Genomic DNA, 13,059 nt, shown 5'->3' on the forward strand with positions numbered 1-13,059 from the left:
CACAGACTGAATATATTATTCCAACTTTCCATACCCTAGCATGTTATGCAACCAAAATTTATTCGGTGTTATACAGGTTACATACACACCGGGCGTTAACTCATAAAAGTGCAAACTAGTTTATCTAGTATTAACTACTTCGTCAAGTTCTAATATAGAATAGACTATCTATCCGTTTCAGTCTCAGCAATGCTGAAAATAGCATTAATTGTAGCAGAAATAGGTCAATTTCCGTCTTTGATTTGATTTTTCTAAAATAAATAAATGACAAGAACAGTAAACATTGTACGCGATCTAGAGAAAACGTTCGACCCTTACTAAACTTTGCATAGGGGTAGATCTTAATTTAATTAGTACGCATGTGAAATACTTTCCGGGGCAAACGTTTAGTTTCCGAATTATAAGCTGTAAGATTTGAGGGGTTCGAACTTAATCAAACTTTCGCAAAACTATTCCAAATTGATATTTAGGTAATTTCTAATAGCCTAATAACCTCTATTTATAAGAATGATTCTTGACGCAAATTATGAGGAAAATTACTAGTCGACATGTAACTGACCCATTCTTTTAAGTTAATAACAATACAGGAATATTTTCTACAAAGTATTATACATTTTTCAGATACCTATCACATAATCATATAGTTAATGTATTAGAAATTGTTTGTTACTTCTAGCTTTGTAAATCTTTTGAGTTTCTTACAAGATTTTAACACGATTTCTTGCAAAATTTGAAGACAAAACATAATAGTTAGTATTATCTTTGTCAGTAAGGATAACTCAACTCCATGTTCATGTTATCGTTAAGCCCTAACAGAAATATCGTAACATTTATTATCGTACTATATTTTAATAAGCAAATACGTTTTGTTTTCCTAGTAAATGTATTTTACAAAAGCATATTTTCTTCAACATCTTTTTCATAAATTTGATTAATATTGCCAGGATTTAGCTGTAATTCAACTACTATAATAATAAACTTTTTTATAACTATTTTTTTTTTTTTTTGATAGCAGCTTGTTGAACTGAGTTCAGAGAAAGGCTTTTAAAAGTTATTTTAGAAACTTATTTTCCTTTTGCTGTCTCATGTATATTGTCAAAACAATAGGGGTTTCCAAGTTTGAAAAACTACTAAATCTATCTAATTAAAAGACACATAGACAAACAAAACTTTGCTAACAATAACGATTTGAGATTTTAGTTTATTATCCGAAGTATGTCAAGAAACAATAGCTGAAAAGAATTCTTGAACTACACAACAAGCGTAGACTTTAAAACTGAAATTCAATATTAATTACAATTGAATCGTTGAGTTCGAAAACCGGTCATCTCCATCGAAGCTAATTTCAGAGGAGTGACAAGCAAAACTAAATTAATCAATATGTATCTGACATATAGGGATATTTTCATTTTTGGAAAGTAGAAAAATGTCAGTTCTACGGTCCGAAAATGAAAACAGTCCAATATGTCAGAGGCATATTGGCTAACTTAGTTTTGTTTGTCACTTCTCTCAAATTAACTTCGATGGAGATGACCGGTTTTCGAACTCAACGATTCAATTGTTATTAAACTTTTGCTAATATCAGCTAAATTTCTATGTATGTAAATATTTGAATAGAAGGAATTAAATTGCATTTTGTTTTACCAATTACTCTGAGAAACGTTTTCGTTGTGTGTGTGTATATAATGATATACTTTTAATTTAAGAATATTTATATATACGATAATAAAAACGTGTTAAGGATTGAGTTAGTAAAATATTAACTATTAATTTTAAGACTTTCAATATATATTAAAATACATTAATAATATAAATTTTAATATGTAAATACTATGTACTTATACGTATGTGCTTAATCATATGCGTGTATCTTCTAAAATATGATAACGAAAGATATATATGTGAAACATATTAACATTGACTCTTTTTGAATCTACAGCCGAAAAAGGGAAAATATTAATCAAACATGCTCTTTCAAAGGGTTTCTTAGAACGATCACTGACTACCACATGTCAAAGATAATAAGTAGAGTTACCTATAAAGGTTGTTTGACATCACTTCTACCGCTCTTATTTTCAATGAATTATTTCCTGATTTTCCCCTCGTCGACCACAATTCAATTTCCTGACACGCAACCATGCGTGTCGTAAGAAACTCACGCATACATGATATGATAATATGTTGAGCTTGACATATACGATCTTTTTTCTAACGTTCCAACAAGTGGTTATATCCAAAAATGAGAAAGTTAAAACATAAGCGTTTACCTGAAAATTTTGTTTCGTAACACTATACATTATTAGTATAAAACTTAGGACATGTGTTAGAATTATACTTTTCAATAAAAGAATACCTATTAAAATATAATAATAAAAAAACATAGGGCAGCTAAAGTACCATATGGAAGAATTTCGGAAGATGGTTTATTTACTGCCGTATTAAAAGTAATAAACTGTTTCTTTTAAAAGATTGTCGTAAAATTATTGAGTTCTTCTTCACAGAAATTTGAAAAAACGCAGTGAGGTGTACCTCGGTATATAGTCTAATAATAAATCTAGAAAATAGTCAAGACCATATTCAAATCAAAAAGTACAATCAATAACGAAATAAACGCACTGAAAATTAAGATATGCATCTAAAGAACATGGCGGATTCAGAGGAACCAAAATCTGATAACGTTTGCGCAACATATTCAGTGATAAATAAAATTATCAAATATCCCCTAATATTTGCAGTGAAGTAATAATTAGAGAAGGAAACTTAAGCAAGTATGTGGTGAAAAATCCATATCTTTGCCTGTAAAACTTCTAACTCTTGTTGTTACGTGTTATCACGAATAACTCACACAATATAAAGAATTGTTTTAGGATACCAAGGAGGATATCCAGAAAAGATGTTCATGGAATTTTAAAAAAATGATCTAGGAATTACGACAATTAGTGACTAAATCTTAGGTCTGTGATAGAAGATACTATAAAACAATCGCACAAATATACGTGTGAATGCATCAACATTTCAATCAAATTAGGTTAGAGGAAGATTAAAGAAGTTAAACTATATCTTGCATATAAATGAAGACAAAATCAGGCTTATGCTAGCAGACTCACTGAAGCTTTCTCTACTTACAATTTCACATCTGAAACTATTACTCCAATCATGTACAATGGAATTTTCAAATTGGTCAAAATACTTCATACAAAAACACCTAATGTTAGTTTTGAGTCGTAACATATTATCCCGTGAAAATGTTAAAAAATATCCAAGAATTTCTTTATTGTAGTACGTCACCAAAGAATACTTCACAATTAGGTGACAAACTTATTCTCAATTATAAGTAGTTTCATTGATATTAAACAAGCGTAAGAGGGTAGCAGTCATCTGCATATAGAAATAGCACCAAAATGCATATATGTATGTATCCAGTACATACTGAATAAGGTCTAATATAATGGAAACATTTCAATAACATCAGTGTGGTTCGTTTTCACTCTTGTCAGTACAACAAAAAAGTATACTATGTAACTCATGTTTATAAGTACAAATAACATTACATCTGCCTAGCTATCACAATCTTTGTCAATATAGATGTAATGTTTTCTCTAAATACAAATGAGCTAATATAGTATACTTTGTACTAGTTGAAGTTCCTCCTGATGAACTCAAAACATTTCTAATATATGAAAACTTCATTCTGAAGGAATTTTGGAGTTCTTGCCAACTCTGTCTTCTTTAGATTTATAACATTATTCTAATTGTTAAAAAAGTTAGTGAGGTAAAATTTTAAAATTTTCTTCTACTTTCTTGTAAGGGTTTGGAAAATAAAAGCTAAGCATCAAAATCCAATATATAACTATAAAAAGATAATTGACAAGTAAATTTTTTTAAAAAAAATTAGGATAATCTATTTTTGCAAGTTCCTAATTCTAAGCACGTAACCCAATCCTAAACTTATTTACCTGCTACTAAACAATGATAAACTTATTGTTCGATGTCGAGTAGCTTCTGTACTGGAATTTCAACAGATTGACGAAAAATGCCTAACTTATAAAATCAAAAAGACAATGAATAATGTCTTTCTTTCAGTTCAGTTAATGGTAAACCTAATCTACTTGTCCAAGAAACAAACTTGTACGACTACGAAGATAAAAAACAGTATAAAACGAACTCGTATCATGTCAAGGTCCGTGCAAGAAACATGACCTGAATAGACAATGATAAACTGGTGGTAACATCTGGATTTCAATTCCTGTTGTCGCAAAACAAGATTAGCGGGAAATTATAGTGTTTTCACTGGAACTAGTACAGAAAGAATCACAGAACAGTTTTAATAATTAGGTAGCGATTTTGAAACAGAAACGATCACACATACGCCGTAACAGAACAGTTGTTAGTACCAAAAGCATGATGAAGATCCATTGTCGATTCAGGTCTGCAAAATCCAATGGTCAATCACATAATCAAGTCCATATGGATGGAAAACGTATGTATCTATTGATATAAGAAGACACACCTGCCACTGGTAATGACACCCTATGGTAGTATCTCTCCCAGCAGATGGACCCTTCCTCCCCAAATGGTGTCCGTGGGTGATCCTCTCCGCACAAGATGTTGGATCATCTGCAGAAGACTAGAATCTCTTAGAGAACAGGATGCTAGAGTCCACAGACACCGAGAGGCCCCCCGACTCCGGAGAGTGATAGAAAGAGCCAGCCGATCTTGTGGACGTTCCCCCCGTCAATATGGAGGATCCCAAAAGAACACAAGCAACCCAAGACCAAAGTAGTAGGGATGGCTACAGCGCTCGGATGTTGGGGCGGGCACGCGGGGAACCTTTGAGGCGGGAAGGGAAGGGTGTAGTAGTTGTAGGAAGAACCGGGGGTAGAGAAGGTAGGGACGTTACGTATCTAGGAGGTGGGTAGATTTTTTCGAAAAAGGGGAGGAGGGGTCTATACTAGTACTGCCTTCTACGTCACATCTACCGGTTAGCGAATCACGCGCTCGTATCCAAGGGCAACGCTCGTTGTGGTCTAAACAGAATATAAAACCGACAAATTCAAATGCCAAACATGTACGAGCTTTAAAAAGAGAAGAAATAAGGTCATGGAGCTACTATGCTTATTTAGTATAGGTCACTAGGGTGCATTGCATATCTAAGAGTGAAGAATATGTTATATCAAATCTTACGTAAATAATATTGAGAAAAATACGCCAATGAGTTAAATTGTAGAAATTTGTTAAACTAGTACCAGATGGTTGATTTGCAAAATAAATTATCTGGAAAATACATATTTTTTGAATGGTAAAACATGCTAGTATTTGTTTCAAGGCCCTGGGCCTTGATCTTGGCTATCTAGCTCAGTTATAGTTCTTTACAGTTATAATTTGTCCTAGGGTCGTCATGTTATCTCGCCCAAAGCATCTCTAGTTATGAATTTATTAAGTTCTCAAAATGGGTATTTAGGTACCCTATAAGAGCAAATGATATTACCACATAATATAAAAGTTCATTTAGAGATACATTTCTCAAGGAAGTTTATATTGGTCCCATATGTGTTCTATGATCAATAAAACTTTAAAAAATAACAGGATTGTTTGGTATTCTTAAATATTATTGACCACTTTATATGACAAAGAAAATATTGTTAAAATTGATCAGTTCTTCCCAATGCCATTGAGAAACAAGTAAGCATGTGACAGGTAAACACTTCACTGCTAACTATAGTATACTAATATATATTGGTTATCTTACTGTTCTGCCTAAATTAGGTATAGGAAATTCATTTTCATTCATCTAAATCATTGTCATGATGCTTCATTTATCTATACAAAAACATATTACTTTACGGAAATTTACAAAGGAAAAATGCATTCATTACGAAATTCATTAGAAAAAGGTCCAATTATTTAAATTACTAATGTTACCTACGTTCTTGTATAAAGCAATGACAATAAATTTCGTATAATATTAAATTGTATATGTTTAATCAAACGCTATAGAGTAAGGTTATTTTGACATTCCATGATTTGAAACAAATGAGCTAATACTTTGAGAAACAAGAGCTAACTAATGCTTTCCTGATTTTTCTAGTGCATGTTATTGATATTCTATTGATCTATTGCTAATTTAGTTTTTATGGTTACTTGTTCATGATGAACGAACACTAAAATTAGTTACAAACTAATGTATTCCGTATAACGAGCCTACACACCTGAATCCAGTGAAAATCATAGAAGACGGGATGTCCTCAAGGTTACCGATGTTGAAGATGCTTGTTTGTCTTCTTCCTCTTCCAAGATGGACGACGGCAAGTTGATCCAAAAATCTCCAAACAGATGATCTGGTGAGGTCGATTGATTGACGAACTCGAAGGGAGGGAGGACTTGGAGAGGGAAGAAGAACGACCTTGAACCCTCCTTGGAATGACGAAACCGGAAAATGGCGCGGAAGAAAAAGAAGAAAGAGAGCAGGTGATAGAAAAAGATGTAACACTTTCCGAGTAAGAGGAAGGGAGAGAGAGAGAGAAGATTAGAAAGAGAGATAAAAAAGGATAAAGAGTGTAGTTCTCAAATCTTCCCCTAGATACCACTACGGGACAAATCTTCAGGGAAGGTTTACTTCTCACTAGATCCCAGATTCCCGCTTGCCGAATTCCCAATAGGGTGGTCGTTCGTGTTTATATATGTATGTGTTTGAATGGTCTACGTGTGATGATGCTTCTTGTGTGTGTGTCGATGTGTATGTGTGTTTGTATCCTGGGTAATGCTGTCTGGGTATACCAACGGTGTGGAGAATATGATGCTGTGTACCTTTACGCACGTGCTCCTGGAGAGAAGACAACCGCGTAACTGCAGCAACAGGCTGCTGGGAGGAACCGAAATGACGTCATCATAACCACGTGACGTGACGTAGATGCTCAAGAGGTGAAATTTGGAACTAAAAGGGGCGGAGAAAAATATGGCCAAACCCGACGCTTGAGTATCAGGGTTGCTTGGAGAGCGTCAGGGCACATTTTGCGCAACCGCGCTTCTAAAATCTGTAGCCCTTCTCCCTTCTGGAACCTCGCCCCCGCCGTAGGTCTGTTCACTCTGGAAGTCTTGTGATCGTTCCTATAGCAACTCCCGCGCGGAAGAGAAAAATAGAGCGTTGTCCATAGCAACCACTGGCACACAGTCTACAAACACAAAATTATTTTTTTCCCTTCAGTCCTTAAAACTGGAAAATAAAAAAAAAGGTGAACATGCAGAGATTTGTTTAAGTAACAGCAAGTACCAAGAAGCATAGAGCTTTTGGAAACTCCAAAGGAAAATTCCATATAGGTAGATCGAATAAAGATACCTACTAGTTATATATAACCGCATAGCAAGAAGAAGTCGAAAAATACTATAATAGTTGAGACGCTAAAGACAAATCATGTAATAGAATTTGGCATGAAAATCAACTTGTATCTAAAACGACAATTTCGAATTACAAAATAAAATTTCTTATTTGTCTGACGTGGAGAAAATTTTACTCTTCTTCTTATTCACGTTTCGTGTTGTTTTCCTCCCTAACCTTCGAATAAAGATGCTCTGAGCAAAATCCGTTATCCGGACAGCGGTATAATGTACAAATATACGGAATACATAAGTTTACTACGGGAATTTGTATGGATTATATGTTGTCTATTTGCTATGTACGTATTGCCTTTTTCCCGCGTAGATGTTACATCATGTCGCTGCAGGATGTCTGACATCCACGTATACGTACATTACTTACGTCAGCCATATGTTATATTCGTCCACCTTTATGTGAGATCCAGACCTCCTATATACATTTCTCTGTTTCACACCGAAAGTACGTATAGATGGAACACTTATACAGAAAGTGTTCTAAAACGTACATTTTCAGTTGTATGTTTGTTGCAAGATGTTACCTATAGTCGAACGTTAAAACCAAAAACTACAAGATTTACGCATATAACCTACGTTTCGACGTACGCCATATATGTATTTTCTCTGTGTATGTTTCATTTGGACTTTGATTTAATCTTTCTTTAAGATAGTAATAAATGGAGATTAGAAATAGAAATTTTGCTACACAGGAATAATTCGTAGTTGTTGACGATTTGAGTTTAACGTCCCCTTTTCAGCACTATTTGTTTCACTTTACTTACCTGAGATTAGTATATCTAAGTGAAAAAATAACTCCAGGAACTTTTGAATATTGATATTTGTAATTGTAATAATAGCAATGGAACTTACTACTTGGGTTTCGAGACACAATCAAATTTTACAGTTATTATTATTATTATTATTATTATTATTATTTACGTTTTCCTACGTTACCTTAATTTGAGACGCAAATTTCATCCTATTTTCTACTGAAAAGTATCTGTATTTAAAAAGGAAATAGTTATGTATGAGAAACCGAAATTCATCGTAATGCACTGAGAAAAATCCATTCTCCGGATATCGGTATATTGTACAAATATGCGGTATCCTCTTGCTTACTATACAAATCAGTACGGAGTATACGTTAACCGTATGCTACATAGGCACTGCTCTTAGATGTTACATCATGCCGTTGCAGGATGTCTGACATCTAACAGTTTTCCGTATATCACATGCATGTACTTATGTTACCTTCGTCAGCTATGTGTTATATACGTCCATTTGTATGTGAGACTCTGACCGCCTATATTGTTTCATACGGAAAGTACGTATAGATGGAACACTAATACAGAAAAGTATTATAAAACATGCGTTTTCAGTTATACGTTTGCTGTACGTTAAGTCCAAAAACTACAGAAATTACGCATGTAGCTTACCTTTTTAAGTACGCCACCTACAATTTTTTTTCTCAGTGCATGGCACTTCACCATTTTATATCGTAAAGGTCAGATCCACCGTTATTGTAACAGAGTGGTGCTTGTAATTGACGTAGAAACTCAAATTCCGATTAGTGATCATTTCACAGCGTTGTAAATCTTTAGTCAATGGAGAGGATGGCGTGGTTCATTGGTCAGAGTTGATGACGATGGGTTTTGGTGCGTAGTGGGTCAGAGTAGATCATTTTGGATGGTGGGTCAGTGAGTCGTAGGTCACGGTGTGGTGGATCAGTGGGTCATGGGTCAAGTTTTCATTGACCCCCGCCATCTCTGCTTCTTTGGTATAAACGGTCGTTAGTTTTGTCGTAAATTATGTAAGACATTATAGTTTTTCTCGAAGTTTTCTTCGTTTCCACTTATTAGGATGACGCAAGTGAATACTACAAGATTATTCTACACAATAACTCTTGAACGAAAGGGAATTTTTGAACTGTCTCTTTTTTGTAACGGAGAACTAGTGCGATTATCTTGGTCGGGTTTGTTAATAGTGTCAATCCGTTAATATCTTAACGGGTAACGGTAACTTTAACGATGACCATCCATATCCCATTTTTCCTACTATTGAAACCAAGCTGTATAATTCTTAAATGTTAAGAGTTATATATCGCGCAATTAGATAGCAGCAATCATTCTTCAGACGTTCTCGGCGAAGAAATAAATTTGCGTTTTTGCGTGATTCTTTTCACAGTTTTTTTTTTAAAGCAGAGTCTATTTTCTCATTTTATTATTATTTTTCTATTATTATCAGTTGCCTTACATTTACCTTGTTAAACCTTTGGAAATGAAATCACGCAATAGAGGTACCATAAATACTCATTGAGTTATTCAAGACAAAACACGAATTAGTATATGTAGTTAACTTATTTCGTACACTGAGAAAAAAAAAGACTAGGATTTCAGTGTGGATACAACGTATTTACGCAGAGGCGCTCCTTAAGTAATGTAATTTCATGTATAAAAGTACATCAGGTAGGAACAACATGCCAAGTCTGAAGTTCGGCGTCGAACTAGACTCGCTGTGATTGGATAATTTTATTCACATGATTGATTTCGTGTTAAAAACTATTACTCTTGTAAGGTAGGGAGTCACAGATTTAGGAATAACCAAGAGGGGACAGTCGTAGGAAAGTGGTAACAACATTATATACGTAAGTTAGCACCGTCGGAATGGGTATGGCGTTAATTCTAGATTTGAAATGGTAGTCTCACAATACAAAATTTTCGCTGGACGGTGGTGTAGATCGTACTACGGGTGAAACAACATTACTTAATGTGGTGACGCGCGTAACCTGGTAAAAACAGCATTTACATGCCGACTGGATTATGCGTTTTTCTCCGTGTAAAGTACCAAAATAAATCTTTGCAAAGTATTATCACATTTCCAAAAAAAATATAACATTAGTAAAGCAAATGAAATGAAATTTCTACCTTTACGTCCCAAGAGCATGTCCCTACATAATTATAATGATTCTAAAATAATTGGTGGAATGATAATGTGGAAGAAAACGTGTAAATCCCGCAAAAAACTATGGATATGATGCACGTGATCCTGGGTTCGACTCCCCAAACCGCAAGAAATTTCATTCCCCAATTATTCAATTTCAGTAGTTATCCGTCTACTTTGGCTAAGGGTGGCGTTAAACAAAAAAACATTTTTACAAGTTCGCGTACCCTAGAATTGAACCAGGGATCCTGCATCAGAGGTGATCACATTACCGGTCAGCTACCGTGTCTCCTAAATAGAATTCGTGTTTTGCAACGAAACTCAGCTTTATTTATTTACTTAACGAGGTGAAATAAAATCACAAATAACATGAATGTCTTACCACAAAATTCATTGTTTTATAATTATCTATTTATTTAAAGAAAATAAAAATAAATCTATCATAAATAACCTTCTCAATTTGCAACTAAACTCAGAATTATTTATTTAAGGGAAACTACAATAAATTTATCATAAATAACCTTATTACTTTGCAATTAAATTCAGCATTGTTTAGTTATTTAAAGGAGATTAGATAACCAAATTAAATGTTACTTATTTAATACCTTTTTTGTATACAGCATGCTAGACACGTTTATAGTGGAATCATTAATAATCAAAAAAACAATAATAACAAAACTCGGAAAGTAAATCAATCAAGAACAATAACAACAAAAGTAAGAAAGGAAGTCAATCCGATGCTATTGGAACGAAAGTAGGAAACAATAACAATGAAAGTAGGAAAGTAAATCAATCAAGAGCAATAAGAACAAAAGTAAGAAAAAAAGAAGTCAAACGGAAACTGTAACAACAAAAGTAAAAGAAATTCAATAAAAAATAATAATCGTTAAAGTAGGGAAGGAAGTCAATCAGATGCTATTGGAACGAAAGTAGGAAACAATAACAATGAAAGTAGGAAAGTAAATCAATCAAGAGCAATAACAACAAAAGTAAGAAAGGAAGTCAATCAGATGCTATTGGAATGAAAGTAGGAAACAATAACAATGAAAGTAGGAAAGAAAATCAATCAAGAGCAATAAGAACAAAAGTAAGAAAAGAAATCAAACAGAAACTGTAACAACAAAAGTAAAAGAAATTCAATAAAAATAATAATCGTTAAAGTAGAGAAGGAATTCAACCAAATCTACAACGATATTGACTATCTTTGTAAATACTTTCTGAGTATTGTTTATAGTTACGGGCAAAAGTGTTATTTTGAAGGTACAAATACTTAAGAAGAAGAAGAAGGAATATACAAAGATATAATTTAAATGTTGGTACCTTATTAAAAAAATATTTGTTAATTTGGTTGCTATGACGACTTGTTTATCTTTTTGATATCGTTGCTATGGCAATGTAGGAAAATAGAAAGAACGAAGTGCCATATTGTGTAGATTGATTGTACGTAACAATACGATATATTTTGAAAGTGAAAATATATGTTCTAAGGTGAATAACTGTGTTGTTCAATCCAGAATAATTTCGTAATCCGTATAAAAATACATTAGTAACCAGAGAAAGTAACGTAACGAAAAATAATTAACGTTACAAATCCAATACTAAGATAAGTAGGAAAGGAAGTCAATCAAAATCAATACCAACGTAAGTAGGAAAGGAAGTCAACTATCAAGGAAGTGAGACATACTTAGGTATAATAATACTTAATTTTTCAGGATTCAGCTGATGAAATTGAGGGGAAAATAAGACAATATGTATAAACTCGAAACCTCTTAAGTACGAAGTAAACCTCTAATCTCTTCTTTAACGAATTATGTATTAACCAAACTAATGGTGACTTTTCCGAGTAAGAAAAAAATCGCCCATTTCAAGCAAATGTTTATTGTAAGTACACACAATATTTACTTAACCCTTATTATCCCGAATTATTTCTTTTAATTTTTTTTCGTGAATTGTATTTACGTACTTTTCTAACAACATAAAAACATAAAAGAATAAGGTTTTTCATTTGTTACCTTGTTCATTTACTAGTTAAGGAATTAGATTTTACTAGTAAATGGACAAGGCAAATGAGCAGATATTTAGCGTTGGTTTTCTGAACGTTGTTTTCCGTTGCCATATGGCATCACGGGGATAAAACGGGTTAATATGGGGATAGGTCGGTTAAGTGGTAGAATGTTTACTTCTGGTGCGTGAGGACCCTCGTTCGATTCCCGGTCAAGTAAGTTTGTGGTGGACAGCATCGTGTTCGTGGGTTTTCTCGGGGTACTTCTGTTTAATCCCACTTTACCATTCCACCAATTCTACGTTCTCGTCATTTAATTCAATATCGACATCATTTTTAGATGATGACTCAAGGGAGTTCCAAATTATCGTTTTGTAGCCAAACTTTGAGAGTTGCCAGTTGGTTTTCCAACACGGAATTAGATTTCTGGGCTTTCAGCATATATGCCCATGTTAGCCCATCACGTATCAGGGATGACGTCCCTTGGCGAGAAAAGAATTGGAGAAGGAATGAAGCGGTGGCTTGGGACCTATATGTTAGGTACCATCCCAGCATTTGCCTGGTGGGAATGAGGAAAACGCAGGTAAACTTTACTCAGGATTGCTGGTCTGAAAATTTTTTATACGTTTTCGACTTAGTGTCACCACCGGGTCGCAGTTGTCCAACAGCATACTCTAGAAGACATACGTAGCGATTTTTTTTTATTCCTCTGAGGGACGAAGTTGTATATATCAATTATAGACATG

The 13,059-nt window shown here is 33.8% G+C and overlaps 1 protein-coding gene across 2 annotated transcripts in view; it reads right to left on the reverse strand.

The window, feature by feature from the left end:
* bru3 (CUGBP Elav-like family member bruno 3) overlaps positions 1 to 4,749 on the reverse strand; it is a 969,861-nt gene extending 965,112 nt beyond the window's left edge. For both annotated transcript variants that reach the window (XM_081749210.1, XM_081749206.1), the window contains exon 1: positions 4,511 to 4,749. The gene's annotated coding sequence lies outside the window, so the exon portion shown is untranslated. The remainder of the gene's footprint in view (positions 1 to 4,510) is intronic.
* Between the last annotated feature and the right edge of the window lie 8,310 nt (positions 4,750 to 13,059).

This window comes from Thermobia domestica, chromosome 2 (genome assembly GCF_964235325.1).
Source record: "Thermobia domestica chromosome 2, izTheDome1.hap1.1, whole genome shotgun sequence".
NCBI lineage: Eukaryota > Metazoa > Arthropoda > Insecta > Zygentoma > Lepismatidae > Thermobia > Thermobia domestica.